This window comes from Rousettus aegyptiacus, unplaced genomic scaffold, assembly GCF_014176215.1.
Source record: "Rousettus aegyptiacus isolate mRouAeg1 unplaced genomic scaffold, mRouAeg1.p scaffold_m13_p_3, whole genome shotgun sequence".
Classification (NCBI taxonomy): Eukaryota; Metazoa; Chordata; class Mammalia; order Chiroptera; family Pteropodidae; genus Rousettus; species Rousettus aegyptiacus.
This window is the reverse complement of record NW_023416306.1, coordinates 96,065,401-96,081,655: the sequence shown is the minus strand read 5'-3', so window position 1 is coordinate 96,081,655 and position 16,255 is coordinate 96,065,401. Positions and strand designations below refer to the sequence as shown.

Genomic DNA, 16,255 nt, shown 5'->3' with positions numbered 1-16,255 from the left:
TGCTTTTAATTTTGCATTAATAGAATGTCTGCTTTATTTTGTACCAAATTTAAGCTTATCATGCTACCCCCACTTGAATTTTAACAAATAAAGGAAAATGAGCAGTTGGCATGGGGTCCAGGGATGAGAGTATAAGAGGAGCACGTGGTTTTAAAAATCATTGTTCATTAGTTCATGTTTGTAAGCTGAAAGCTTCTCTTATAGCCTCAAAGGTCAATGGTGTAATAGTGCTCTTTATTACCTTTATTACCATAATTATTATAAATTGTTACATTTTGCCACTTTAACAAATTACTTTTGAAAATAGTTATTTTGGTGATTTCCGGTCAAGATGGCAGAGTAGGTCAGTGCTGTGCTTGCCTCCTCTCATGACTACATTAAATTTCAACTAAACTACAGAATAACCATCATTGAGAATCGCCTAAAGTCTAGCTGAACAGAAGTCTTATAACAGGATATACAGAAAAAGCCATGTGGAGACTGGTAGTTGGGGCGGAGATGTGGAATAGGCTGATCCCGCGCCTGCATTTGGCAGATAAAATTCCAGAGGGATATCTTAGCTGTGGAAGTACTCCCTGAGGAGCGAGGGGTCCCAGACCCACACCAGGCTTCCCAGCCCAGGATTCCAGTGCCAGGAAAAAAAGTCTCCACAACTTCTGGCTGTGAAAATGAGCAGAGATTGTGGAAGAGTCACACGAAACGTGGATGGAGTACCAGGCGCTCCTCTTAAAGGGACTGCATGGACATACTTGCTAATGGACTCACTGGTTCTGAGCTCCAGCACTGGGGCAGCAGCTCCAAGGGTGCCAGGAACACACAAAAAGGAACTGAGCTGTCTGGTTTCAGGTTGAGTGCTGGAGGGGCAACTTTTTCCCAGACAAAAGTGTTAGCAGAAGCCATTGTTTCTTTATTCAGCCCTCCCCACTCCCTGGATGCAGATGCAGGTGGGTGCCTTAGCTGAGTCTCCATCAACCTGGCTAACACTGGTCACCCCATCTTGGTGATTCCCTGAGACCCTGCTTCACCCAACTTGCAGGGCCACCTAAGCTACTTCCAGTAGTTTTTCTTTACAAATGGCCTGTCTCGGCTCATGCTGCAGACTTTCCTAAAATTTCTCAAATGTTCACAAAACACAAACGAGCAGTGTCTGGCCTCAATGTGCCCTGTACTTCTTGCTGAGCATCCCCAAGCTTGGCACTAGCAGCAACTGGCTTAGGTTTTTGGTTTGGCCATTGAGACACCTCCAAGCCCAGCATGGGTGGCAGCAATGTACAAATTTCTTGGTGATTCATGCTAGGTGGCCTTGGGTAGGGCACAGCCTATGACTGAACTTGGCCTGTGGCAGGGCCCCCCAGAAGATGGAGCACCACCCAGGGCCATATCTGAGGACGACATACTCAAAGGTCAGACGGGGCAGGCAGTAGAGCCTGCTAAATCAAGTCCTGCTCTGTAAGGTCAGTGCCTGGGCAATAGGCTCCTCCACTGTAGTCACCAGCCAGGTCTAACGATCAACCAGACTGAGGATCAGTCTCTCCCATTAATGTGCAAATAGCAGCCAGGGCTCAACTACAACAGGAGGGCACACACTAATTATTAACAGACACACCTGGAACACCCAACTCAGGTGGCCAAGGAGACTTTGCCACTGGGCCCCACAGGAAACTGACTACATAAGGCCATTCTACTAAGATTGGGAGACATAGCAGCTCTACCTAATACATAGAAACAAACAGAGGGAGGCAGCCAAAATGGGGAGACAAAGAAACATGTCCCAAATCAAGGAACTGTACAAAGCTCCAGAAAAAAAAACTAAACAAAATAGAGACAAGCAATAATCTACCAGTTGCAGAGTTCAAAATACTGGTTATAAGGATGCTCAATGAACTTAGGGAAAGAGTAGATGAGCTCAGTGAGAACTTTAATGAAGAGAAAGAACACATAAAAATGGAGATAGAAAACATAAAAAAGACCCAGTTAGAAATGAAGTCTACAATAACTGAAATGAAAAATACATTAGAGGGAATCAACAGTAGATTAGATGAAGCAGAAGTTCAAATCAGTGATTTAGAAGATAAGGTAGCAGAAACCACCCAATCAGAACAGCAACAAGAAAAAAAATCCAAAAAAATGATACTTAGGGCCTCTGGGATAATATCAAGTCTACTGACATTCTCATCATAGAGATACCAGAAGGAGAAGAGAGAGAACCAGGAATTAAAAACCCATTTCAAGAAATAATGACAGAAAACTTCCCTAACTTGGTGAAGGAAATAGACATACAAGCCCAGGAAGCTCAGAGAGTTCCAAATAAGATGAACCCAGAGAGGCCCACACCAAGACACATTATCATTAAAATGCCAAAGGTTAAATACAAAGAGAGAATCTTAAAAGTGGTAAGAGAAGAGCAGTTAGTTAACTACAAGAGAGCTCCCTTAAGGCTGTCAGTTGATTTCTCAACAGAAACTTTGCAGGCCAGAAGGGATTGGCATGAAATATTCAAAGAGATGAAAAGTAAGGACCTACAACCAAGATTACTCTACCCAGCAAGGCTATCAATTAGAATAAAAGGACAGATTAAGATCTTTCCAGACAAGAAAGAGCTAAAGGAGTTTGTTGCCACCAAACCAGTTTTACAGGGAATGTTGGAGGGACTTATTTAAGAAGGAGGAGAAGGCAGAGAAAGAGGAGGAGGCGGCGGCGGTGGGGGAGGAGGAGGAGAAGGAGGAGGAGGAGAGCAAAACAATGAATAATAAAGTAGCAATAACTTTATATTTATAAACAACTACTTTAAATGTGAATGGATTAAATGCTCCAATCAAAAGATAGGTAGTTGAATGGTTAAGAAAACAAGACCCTTACATATGCTGTCTATAAGAGACTCACTGCAGATTGAAAGATACACATTGACTGAAAGTAAAGGGGTGGAAGAGGTATTTAGTAAAAATGGAAACAAACAAGCTTGGGTAGCAATACTTACACCAGGCAAAATACACATTAAAAAATGGGCTATACCAAGAAACAAAAAAGGACCCAGTTACCCAACTCTGGGTATTTTTCCAAAGAAATCCAGAACACTACTTCAAAGGGATATGTGAATCCACATGTTCATCGCAGCATTATTTACAATAGCTAAGCTATGGAGGCAACCTGGATGTTCGTCAGTTGATGAATGGATAAGGAAGAGGTGGTAATTATGTACAATGGAATATTATGTGGCCAAAAAAGAATGAAATCTTGTCATCTACAACATGGGTAGACCTAGAGGGTACTATGCTGAGTGGACTAAGTCAGTGAGGGAAAGTCAAATGCCCCATGACTTCACCTATATGTGGAATCTAAAGAACAAAATAAACAAGAAACTGACATAAACTTGTAGATACAGAGAACATTTTGATGGTTGTCAGGTAGAAGGGGAGTTGAGGAATTGAGTGAAAATGGGCAAGGGATTAAGAAGTACAAATTAGTAGTTATAAAACAGTCATGGGGAAGTAAAGTATAACACGGAGAATGTAGTCAGTAATATTGTAATAACTATGTATAGTGTCAGAGGGGCACTAGATTCATTGGGGGTGATCATGTTGTAAGTTATGTAAATATCTAATCACTATGTTGTAGACCTGAAACTAATGTAATATTGTATGCCAACTGTAATAAAAAATTTAAAAATTATTATAAAAATAATTTGAAACTGAAACAAAATTATAAAAGGATAGAAACTGCTCCCTCCAAACAAAAGAAAATAGTTTTGCTTCAGTTCTCACCTGCCTTCTTGAGAGAGCAGCAAAAGAGAATTACTGGTATTGAATCACAAAGGGAATCAGAAGGATACAGATGTAGATGGGAAACAGGCCACACACAGTGCATGTGTCAGGGAAAGGGGTTTGTGAAGAGTAGGATGATATTGATGGTTTCATTTCCTGCAGTGGAAAAACTATTGGATTTCAGTTTGGATGGTTTGGGTTGAATCTGGGCTTCAGTTGAGCTGCTTGTGGAATGTGAGTGACAAATCTTTTTGGTGTATGCATGCAAAGTATATATGTGTGTGTGTTAGATTTTTTTCAAGGGCTCCAGAAATAAGATAACTCAAATCCATGTCATAGAGTCAGAGTGTTAGGAAGAAGTTCAGCTGGATTCTAAATCATATGTGGGAACTTTGGCTGGTAATCTAGATTTTAGATTTAGCAACTTTTGTATTTTTTATTAAGTTCCAGAGGAGGATGAAGGGGCTGATGGTAGGAATGAGAGGCCATGGAAGTACAACTTCATTACGGTGTTCCTTAAGAAGAATGTGCTAAAAACTTTGTAACTGGCAGTTTGGGGAAAATCACCAACTTGAGGATGAAATGTAAAAATGGAATATCTCTATGGCATGGAACATGGAAAATTTTCAGGAGAGATTTTACATATTTTATGATAATGAAATATTCTTTGGCTGTACTGTAATTAGGCAAATAGGCTTCTGTAGTGCTATTTGGAGGCATATTTCACACCAGGCATTTGTTAAATTCTGGCCATACTAGAGTTTTTTTCTGCTTAAAATTGCTATTGGATGAGCAGAGATGTTATATGCAATATTTCAAACTTTATGTTGTCATCCAAATATGAACTAAGACAAACTATAATAGTTGGCTAATTTATAGTGTTACTACAAGGACAATTTCCCAGACATAGAGATTTCAATGTTTGAAAGACAGTTAATGACACTTATTATCAAAATGAAAGCCTTTCAACCATTTTTTTCCTTAGAATTATTGCTCACTCATTGATTCTCACTAATACCCAGCCTTTTCTTCCTATCTTGTCCCTATCCTTGATAGATTGGGTAATATTTTGACTTTTGAAGAAGAAAGACACAGGGAATTCCATGCAAATAAAAAGTGTAGAAATGTAGGGGATGATAGAGCTGCCCAGAGTGTCTGGAGATGTGCTGCGATTTTTTAGTGGGGGCTAGCAGGTGGGAGACGAGGTTAGAAAGAGAATATGGAAAGAGGGAACTAAAAGGTAGATTGGGGTCAAAATTGTAGAGGTCATTAAAGGTCTGTGATCTGTGATTTTGAAAAGTGAGTCTGGTGGCAGTGCATAAACCTCATTAAAGAGTACAGTAAGGTCAGAAAACCAGTTATGTGGTTGCCTGATGAAAGAGGATGAGGCTGGCTCTGCCTATGTCAGGAGGAAGAGGGGAAAGGGATGAGAAAGTTATTTCCTAGATAGACTTGAAAGGATTTGGGGCAAGATGGATGAGATGGTAGAGGAAAAAGGATGAGTCAAAGGTAACCCAAATATAGATGGCTGGGAAGATGACGTGGTTCATCACTGAAATGGGGAACTTGGGCATAGGGTTGTGCATATGTGTATGTCAGGATGGGTGCATTAGTTTCCCAGGGGCTGATACAACATCACAAAATGGGTGGTGTAACCAACAGAAACTTATATTTCCAAGTTCTGGAGCATAGAAGTCTATGATCAAGGTGTCACAGAGTTGGTTCCTTCTGAAGGCTCTAGGCCTAATTCCAGGCCTCTCTCCTGGCTTTTGGAAGTTCCCCAGCTTGTGACAGCATAACTCTAGTCTTCACATGGTATTGTCCTTATGTGTGTATCTATGTCCAATTTTCCCCCTTTTACAAAAACACTAGTCCTCCTGGAACAGAGGCCCACTCTACACTAGTGTGATCTCCTCTGAACTAATTGTATCTGCAATGACCCTGTTTCCAAATAGCATCACATTCTGAGGTACTGCGGGTTAGGACTTCAACATATGAATTTTCAGGGGGACACAATTCAACTCACCGCAGTAGATGACTCGATAATGGTTAGTTTTGGATGTGCTAAATTTTAGGTTCCTATGGATCCAATGTCAGCAGGCTGATAGAAATGGAGATATGAGCTGGATGCATAATTTGGTTATCATCTGTCTATAGGGAACATTCATGTACTGAAGAATTTTTCGTAGAGTATTTTGTAGCTGCAGGAGTGGAAGTATTTGTCTGGAGAGGAAGAGAAAGAGGAAGAACATAAATTGAGTACCTCCTTATGAGTGAAGCTTTCTGCTGAGTGCATAGATACCTGATCTCACTTAATCCTCACATAGACCCAGTGAGGGAACTTTTGAGTGAAAAGTGAAGCCCATAGTGCAATAACTGGAGGATGGTAAACCTGAGATTTGTACCTAGGTTTATTTGATCTCACTAAAAGATACTGCCTTCTTGGCCTTTTGAGCCACGCTTCTCCTGCTCAGGCTTGCTTCCACATCTGGAAGTGTACTTTCCCTTCTAATAAAGCTTTTCTTTTCAACTGTAAAAAAAAAAAAAAAAAAAAAAGATACTGCCTTCTCCTGGGGAGAGAGTGAGTGTAGGACAAGAAAAGGGCTGGGAGAAAACTATAGAAGAACTTACTAGGAATGGTTAAAGGGAGGCAGTGGGAGCCAGTGAGGGGGAAGAGAGAAATGGGAACTCGTAAAGAAAGCCACTGGGAATCCAAAATAGAGTTGTGAAGAGCAGCGGGGAGAGCCACGGTGTTCACTGTTTTAGACAGGCTAAAGACCCAGAAGTGTCTCTGGTTTTGTGCCCGCTCTTCTCTTTGAACGTCCATTTGATTAAGAAGTGAAATTACAACACATTTTCGTCCACTGTGATTACAGGCAACAGATTCACTATAAAATAAAGAAGAGAATTACCATCAATTTTATTCCAAGTTCACCACAGTCAATGTGCTGTTGGCAGAGAAATACCAATTCTGATAAATTGCTCCATCCATGTATGTACATTTACCTACTAAGGGCTTTGGAGGCAAATTTCATTCTTAAATTCTGAGTATTGAAACCTGGCACCAAGGCCAAAAGTACACTTTTCCTATGTATGCTTATGAATTGCTGTTTTGGCTGTTAAAAAATACTTTAATTTGTAAAAGCATAGTATACAAGCTAGTGGAGAAATCTAATAAGGACGTTTTAAAGGCTAGATTAAGGCATTTTAGGACATGTTAGGCTATTAGGTAACAAATAAGCACTTACTGGCTTGTTGCCCATACCTGCCTTACATTCACTTCAAAGAAGAAAATTTTCATTAAAAACAAAGCAGTTAAAGTGTCAAGGTGCCCGTTCTCTTTTTTCAGATTCTCCTTTTTACATTACAAAATAAGTGGATTGAGTGAAGCATAAACTGCTGCTAAATAAAGGCTTTTCTTGGCATTCCTTGGAGAAATCAAATCCAAGACCAGTGGTGAAAGGTGATTGTACTATATCCACTACACAGACTATTTCTTCTAATTATCAGCATGAATGTAATTACTCACAAGCATCTCAGGCTCCTATGATCATGTCCCTTAGAGCATTTCATCTTTAATGATTTTCCTTGATAGAAAGCCAGTTGGAAGCATTTGTTGCATAACATTGCTCAACCAGAAAGAAAAATACGTACTTCTCAGAAGAAAGATCTGTATGCTTTCTTCTCAATGGTACTTATATTCTGCCAGAATTTGATTAGGAGCTATCTTGGCACAAAGATCGCTAATGACCGAGTCAAATAACTTATATAGATTAAACAATTTCTTGGAAAAAATACAATGTGGTATGACATTCCCCTTTCAAGAATATTGAAGTTCAGAATTGTAGCCACTTAAGGTGAATTGTTGAATCTTCTAACTTCAGAGGACAGAGAATATGGGAGGGAATGGGTTCCTGAGGGAGTTTGCAGATTCTTACGTAAAGTAGTTTTAAAGAGAGAGATTTCTGGGCTAGTAGTGAGACTGGAGTGTAAACTCATATAATAGATTAGGATTTTTTAAAACTATAAAGAAGGTTAGCATTTACCTATTCACCCTCCTTCAGTCTGTTGGTGTGAAGGTCACAACTAGTTGCCAGGCCTCAAATTCCTTTCCAGTATTCGTTCCACTGTCACTTCTTTCTCTAGGATTAAAAAAAAAAAATACATAAGACTTTGTTTATTTGACACTATTTAGGAACATGTTTTAAAAGTTTTATTTATATATCAACTTTCTAGATAACTAAAGTTTACCCCTTAAGCATCACTTAAAAGATTTTAATGGAATTGGTCATCTTAAAGAGTATGCCGAGCATAATTTAGCTTTTTCTTGGGGAAATAATATAATAATGATGAACATTACGCTCCCCCTTTATCCACCAGAGATAGGTTCTAAGACCCCCAGGGGATGCCTGGAACCACAGATAGTACTGAACCCTATATATACTGTGTTTTTTCCTACACATACATAACCTGTGATAAAGTTCAATTTATAAATTAGGCACAGTAAGAGATTAACAATAACTAATAATAAAATAGAACAACTATAACAATATACTGCAATAAAAGTTATGTGAATGTGGACTCTCTCTTTCTCTCTCTCTCTCTCATAATTTGATAACCAAGACAGATACTAAGTGACTAATGGGTGGAAAGCGTATATAGCACAGAATGCTGGATAAAGGAATGGTCCTTGGTGGGATGGAGCCAGGCTGCCCTGAGATTTCATCATACTATTCAAAATAGTGTGCAATTTAAAACTTACGAATTGTTTATACCTGGAATTTTCCATGTAATATTTTTGGACTGAGGTTGACTATAGGTAACTGAAATGGTGGATAAGGGAGGACCGGTGTAATTATTTTACTGTGATTAAATCAAATTCACAGTTGCCCTCTAGAATAATTGAAGTGAAAGGACTATTGCAATGTGGTGGCAACTCAGTTGCTTCTGTCCCTTACATCAGCAGCGTCTCTTACTATTTCACTATCTAGGAGACACTTCTTCCTCCACTCGCCGACAGTGCTCTCCTAGGCTGCTGGTGCTCTTTCTAGCTTAAGGTGACTGGGAGCCTCTCCTCAATAAAATGCAAGATTTTGTGATCACTATGCAGTTAAAGATTTTGGCTTTCTTTTTGCTTATAAACTAATATAGTAAAGTTAAATACTCTTCATAACCTCTATAACCTTGTTTATTCTTGGGGTGTTATCTAGTAATTTAAGAAAATTAATTTGACATTTTCACCATGTGGGACTCTGGGTAATGGCTTCTCATATCAGAGACCAGAGTCAGCTCTCCTACCCTATGATGAAAAAGTTTTAAAAATCCACATATTTGCTAGTGTCTTTGGTAGCAAATGGGCTTATTCTTGTTTTCCTATTCTAGGACATTTATTATTTATTTGGAATTTTTACACATACATCTCTAGAATTTCTTGAGTCGTTTTAAAAATCAAGGTGTGATAAACCCCTGGCATTCACTTTTATATCCTTAGTCACAGGGAACTTGAGTATCTAGCTCACAGATCTCGTTTCAACTTCATCTAAGTTGATCTAGGTTGGTCACTTGCATCTACACACATCTATGCACACACACATTTTACGTAGGAATTTAGGCTGATCCCACCTAATGACATCACCCACAGTAACTTCAACAACTACATCACTGACTCTGCCAACTCACTGAGCTCACCATATCATACGGAAGCCTTGCCCTCAACCTTCTTTTCTGATTTGTCATCACTGGATAGTGGCACTTGTCTCTTTATATCCCCACCCCTAACCTTCCTCCTAACTTCACCCCCTTTTTTTGTTTATTCACGCTGAGTCTATCTAGGAGGTTGAGTGTCGTAACAGAAGGGACATGGGCTTTGGAGTTAGATGTGCACAGGTTTAAACCCTTTTCAGCTGTGTAATCTTCAGTTCCTCTGTATTTTTGCAGCTCACTAGCTCTCTTCTTGGCAAACTTGTCTTCCATTGCCCTTTTGCTTAAGTCTTATCTCCTCTACCATAAATCCTATGTTCTAGCCAAATGGAATCATGCAGCATTTATTGGTTTGTTGTTGTTTTCATAGCATGCTTATATTTCTAATCTGTTACTTATTTATTTTGCTTTTCACTTATCTTTTTTACTAGGATATAAGCTCCTTGAAGGCATAGACTTTTGTTTGTTGCCTTACCCCTGCACTTAGACTAGCACCTGGCCATAGAAGGTGTACAATAAATGCTTGTTTAGTGAATTCTCTACCTTCCCTTTCTGCTTCCATATGTATATGGTCTTTAGGGTCACCCTGGTTTCTGATTGATTATGGCAGGGGGAGGAAGTAAATCAGAAACTTGACAGCATTATCCTCAGGACTAAGCTTTGATCCTGTTGAGGTGGAATCTGGCTGACTCCGCATCCCTCCTGTGGCAGTTATCTGCCTCCCAGAGAGTACTCTCCAGCTCTTGGTGCTGGTCTGTGTGTGTGTGTGTGTGCCCCTGGGATGGTAGGTGTTGGACTGCTGGCCACCTTACGGTGACTGTTTCACCAAGACACTCAGGCCTTAGCATATGCCCGTTATAACAACATGAAATTAAATCCTCTTCAGGGCAGACCAGCTGGCCTCAGTGATGGAAGGGCTAGGCTGGTAGAAATCAGGAGGCAGGTGTCCTGGTTCCAACTGCATGTGTGACACTTGACTTCAGACAAATCGATTACTTCAAAAATGCTTTTTAAGAACCTATAATGTGCAGGTGGGGTAAGAAAGAAGTCTGCAGATGGTTTCTGCTCCCTAAAATGGAAAGACAAGACACATGTGAAACCTTTCATTTTATCTCCAAAATGTCTCTCAAATATGCTCACTTTTCCATCTCTACAATCCACACCCTAGTTTTCTCCATTTTCACACTTTGTACCTGAATTCTAGATATCATCCCTTCTTGCCTGGACTACCACAGCTTCCTACCTGGTCTCACCATTTCTAATCTTGCCCCTTTTGACCTAATCTATCACAGAAGATTTACCTTTTAAAAATCTAAATCAGATCGTCATGCTCTCTTTCTTGGAGCTTCTTGCTGGATTTTGAATTCAATCAGATACTTTACCTTGACACTTATTTGGACCTTGGACCTGCTTTGTCCTCCCCTGTCCACTTTTCCTTTCTCATCTCATGATGCTCTCCCCTTACCAGCTGTGATGCAGTCACAAAGAACTTCTAATCCCTTAAACCTGTGACATCTTTCCCACTTAAGGGCCTGTGCACATGCCATTGATCTACATGGAGTTCTCTGCTTCTTCACTATCCACCAGGCTCTGATCTTCATGTGGCCAGCTCCTTCTTGGTCTTAGCTAAGAGATCTTCTCTGAGTCAAATTCCCTAGTCATTCCATTACAGGGCATTATATGTTTCCTTCACAGCCCTTATCACAGATTACAATAGTTTGCTTATTTATTTACTTGTTTGTCTCCAACAATGGACTCTAAGCTCCCTGAAGTCAGGGACCATACCTTCTTCAATGTTTTACCCTTGTAACCTCAATAACTGCCTAGCATGGCACCAGATATTTTTAATAAGGCTCAATAAATATTTTAATACTAAACAAATAATGACTAGCTGCTGAGCATGATGTTCCTTAAGGTAGTACTGTATCACTATATAAGCTGACAAATAAGTAAAAGCTTGTATTAATTGTATTTATGGTAAGTTGTGCTCTATGCTGGTTATCTTCAGGCTACTTTTACACAATTAAAAACATTTTAAACCTGTTAGATACTCTAAAATTATGCAAAACCCTAAAATCATTATAAGTTATATATTTCACCATATTGGATCTATTTGGATTTGTCAGGCAGGTAGTATATATCAAAAATTCATATCCATAATTTGTATCACTCTTGTTTTATTTAAAATCAGTATTAAAATTGTAGTCTCCCCATCTTGAGAAACACCTTTAAAAAAGATAATTAGACTTTGAGAATGATGACCTCTCCTTTCTTGGGGCCCTGCACAGAGCCACTTTGTCGATCCATTTCAGACAGTCTGGGAGTTGAGGGTGGCTCTGTTATAAATCCTTCTGCTAAGCACGGGATTGTAGCAGCCTTGTTGATTGGTTACAGAAGGCAGCTTTCTCTGTTATGTCAACTAACAAAAGACAGTTATTAACAAACATGTACTGTGGACTACTTAATAAAATACCCACCTTACATAGTTATAGGTCATTTTACAAACATGCTGTGTGTCGTGTGGAGCACAGAGCACATTTCTGAAAGAGCAGCTCCCTCTCTTTTCATCTGACCTGATATTGATTCATCATCCTTGCTGGATTCAATGGCCCGCTTAGTGGCATCAGAGCATGGGCTTGAAGCCTGTTGGCAGCTCTGGCTGTCTGGGTGCCTTTCAGTTTTATCCCTTTGATTGTAGAGCAGTTTTATGATATTGATAAATTACAGGTATGGTACTCAGAGGGAGGAAAGGGGCAGCTCAGAGTGAACGGCGGTGCCCTTGGGTATGACGCTCACTTGGACCCATCCATTAGACAGTCCTATGTAGTGGAAGGTGTGTTTATGGGATTAGTTATTAATCACAAAACAGGATAGGAGTTACTTGACTGCTAATTATAACACTGGATGAGCACATAAAAGTCATCAGAATAAACAATATCATCCCTGTAGAACTCTTCACATGAAATCAGTCCTGCCAGACAAATAGCTATTTACATAACATGGAATTTTTTTTTTATAAAGACTCTGAAAAACTAGAAACAACCAAATAAGCAAAATGTGCATATAGAAGCTGACAAAAATTAGTACCTTAAAAAAATCACTGCAAGCTATGTTTTCTGTAATTATACCAAACCCTAGAGTTTTAAACATGTAATAGTAATTTTTTCGTGTTTTTGCCATTATTGTCCTTTTGATTTACTTAACTATGTCTAACTTGAACACACAATGTTAAGTGGGGAAACAGATGCGATTAAGTAGCCTGTAATTATGTTTTTAGTCAACTGCTACCATCTCAGACTCCTCCTGCTACTCGGACCAGAAAAAAAGTGACCTAACTGATTTTACCAACTGCTTTGCCAGGCAGAATAGATGGCCTTATTAAGCAATCAAAAATCAGCCATTACAGAGGAATGGTAATCAACAGTGTTTATACAGCTCACACACTAGCCCCACAATACACAATCAGGACCATGAATTCTGCTAATTGGGTACCTTCTGAGTCCAGAGGTGCCTGCAAAGGGAAACAAAAGGGACTTGGAAATTAGTGTTTGTAGCAATTAGTTTCTGTCTAAAGGCTTAACCCAGTTCAGAGAAACCATGATTCAAACAGGGATTATTATAGCAACTCTGGTGTTTAAATGTCTTCTGCCATTATTTGAGGTAGGATTTAGCATGGCAAAAGTAATGTAGATTTGTCATTTTTTTTTATTTACCTAAAATGATTTTTGTTTTGAAGTTTTCAGAAATCAAAACCATTAAGCTATTTGCTGCTTTAAACATTCAGTATGCTTGTTTTTCTGTTTGTTTGTTTGTTTTTTTTTAAGCCTATGATCTTGCTCAAGACCAGTTGAAAAGACTGTTAAATACACGTATTGTTGATGAGCTCTGCTCAGAGAAATAATACAGTTGGGTTTGTTGTGTCATTATTTCTCTAAGAACGATCCATAGTTAGTGGGGAAACACAATGCATAATTCTTGGTGGAGATAAAAAAAAGAGGAGTAAGTGTTTTATTTATAAGTGTATGTAAAAATTCACATTCTAAGGAATATCACAAAAATAGTCCAGGCGGAGAATATAGGTTCTCTGGGTATATTTTATCTGAGCAAACTAGCAGGCCATTTCCAAATGGGCCCCACCAAAAGCCCAATGGATTTTGTAAAATTTATTACAAAAAGCCTTTTGCCTTTTTTTTTCTTTTTAGTTTTTAACATTTATGACGTAATACTCAGACAAATCTCTGTGGTTTGCTTCTGTCATTATAGACTCCCTGCTGTAGATGCTCAAAGGGCAAATTAAAAGTAGCACAATTCAAGGGACCTCTTCACCTCCTGTGGAAAGCATCAGCTGCAGGTTCTTGCTTCCTAAAGCTCTCCACATGGTTACAGGAGGATCATACAAAAAAAAAAAAAAAAAAAAGCGAGGGGAGGGCTAGAGCAATGAAAGAAAAAAACCTCATGACTTAGAAGAGGACCAAAAGAATCGATGTTTTATTTTCTGTGATTTAACGGCTACATGAGCAAAATGACGATTTGTCTTTTAAATTTATTAATAATTTGCTCTTTAATTACTTAAATGATGGTTAATCAGTGTGTCAGTAAGTATAGTAAATTTTTTGTTATTAATGCCAAATTTTACATTATTAAGACAGAAATTATAGAAAGAATATTGGTACTTTGAAGACAATCAGAATGATAAGTGTGATAGTTTTAGAGACACTATAACAACATTTTACTCTTGACTGATTACATTACATATTGATATTAGGGAGCATCAGTATGTAGTGCAATCAGTCAGGAGAAAATAAGTGAAATGTGAACTAATGAGAGCTAATTGTATCATATAATAGCAAGGACACAGAATTCTATCAATTAAATTAGTTTGAGATGAAACAAATATGAATATAATAATGTTTATAATAATGAGGCAATTAGAGCTAATGAAATAAATGTTAATAAAGACCAGGATCCCTATCCCATTTCTGCATTTCTCCTTCTGATTCCTTCAAACTTGGGCTTGTGTTATATTCACTGGAATATTTTCAGCCATCAATGCTTTGTCCGTGTATGTGTCAGAGACATAGGGATGAAGAATATAAATCTACCATCTCCATGTATCTCGATCACAGAAGGCTCTTCGTCGTCTAGTGTACTTCTTGCCAAGGTACACCTTTCTCTCTGATGAGTAACCCATGTCTCGTTCCATAGAACTTTTACTTTCATATACTGTCTTTTCTTAATCTGGGATAGAAAATTGGCACTTCTTGGTGCAAACGTTGATCATTTTCTTTTTCACATATTGGAGAGTTGATTGTTGAGGTCTAGTGCTGGCTGATCCATTGTGTAACTCAATTAGATTCTGCTTATTGGTTACTTCCTTGGTGTTCTTAAGTCTTTGACATTTGTTCCTCTTAATTCCTCAATAAAAAGATTCACAACTGTAATGGCAAAGCCAGTTTCGATATCTGATTAGGAACGTATTCTGCAGAAGAAATTATACCCATTATCTCAGAGGATGGTTTTGGAGACTCAACGTCAGCCTGGTAAATTAGCGACATCAATAAAATGATTAAGATCCATATTTTGTGTTATAATTTAGATTTGAGCTAATAGTCAATGTTGCCGAGCATCCTGTAGGGGAAGTGTGTATGGGGATTAGGGAAGGTAATGCAGCAGTACATTACTGATCCGCTTAGAAACTCACCCATTTAGCTAAAAAGACTATCCCCCAAGGAATGATACATTTATACAAATTATGGATTTAAAAAAAAGTATTTTCTGTGGTGATGCCTATTATATTATAAATGTTGCAAAGGTAATTAACAGGAAAATTGGAAAATTTTAGTAATTTTCTCTTGATTATATCTATTTGAATATTACTCTGGTTGGTGTATTTATCCTCAATTTAGGCTAGGGTTAGTTAGTGTTAGTGAATGATATTTGAGCATTAAAGTGGGTGGAACTTTGTGCTGTGAAAGTTTCAACCAACTTTCTCATTTGGCTACTGTGTTTTTATCATGTATATTATGAGTGTTTTTGCTTTTGCTTTTGTATTCCATTAAAAAAACATCAGAACGAGCTGTGAGTTAATGTTTCGCTTGTAAAAGGTTATGGATTACGCTCAGCTGGTTTCTCAGGCTGACACAGGGTTCAGGATTAGAAGAATGAAAACAAACATGAATGAAAATGTCACTAACCTTTATTGGGCCCTGAGAATCCTGGAGCCTGCATGACAGGAGGCTTTCCTGTTTCCAACAGTATAAAGAAGATTGAAACAAAACAGCACAGATCTTGGCTATTTACATCTTTTAATGAATGCTCTTCACGTTTGGGTTCCTTTGTCCGTCTCCCAGTTTTCAAGGGTTTAGCTGTGAAAAGTACGGATGGTATCACATACTCTTATAAACCATGGAGCGGACATCTGTCTAGGATGCTTCTTCCTCCAAATTATGCTCAGCATAAAGGGCATATATACAGCTGTGCATATATAAGGTAGCCAATTATCCATTTTCCATGTTCACCAGCACTGAGTTGGAAAGTATTTTCAGATACACCATAAGCGAAGCTGCATGTTTAAGTGGGTGTGTGGTGAAGGGATATTTGAGATGAAATCTAACATCTTACACATGATGGGCCCATTAGGTGTGAATCTGATAGTGCTGTCTTTAAAAACCTTTTATGATTAGTAAACGAAAATATTCACATCCTAGGTCTCAGAAACTCATCAGACTAGAGGAGTAAAACTAACTTAAATGGACTATTTATATGAACTGTAGAGTGCCTAGAAATTATACAGG

The 16,255-nt window shown here is 38.6% G+C and overlaps 1 pseudogene; it reads left to right on the top strand.

Moving 5' to 3' along the window:
- The first annotated feature begins 739 nt into the window (after nt 1-739).
- Nucleotides 740-16,255, top strand: part of LOC107514433 — a 31,345-nt pseudogene continuing 15,829 nt past the window's right edge.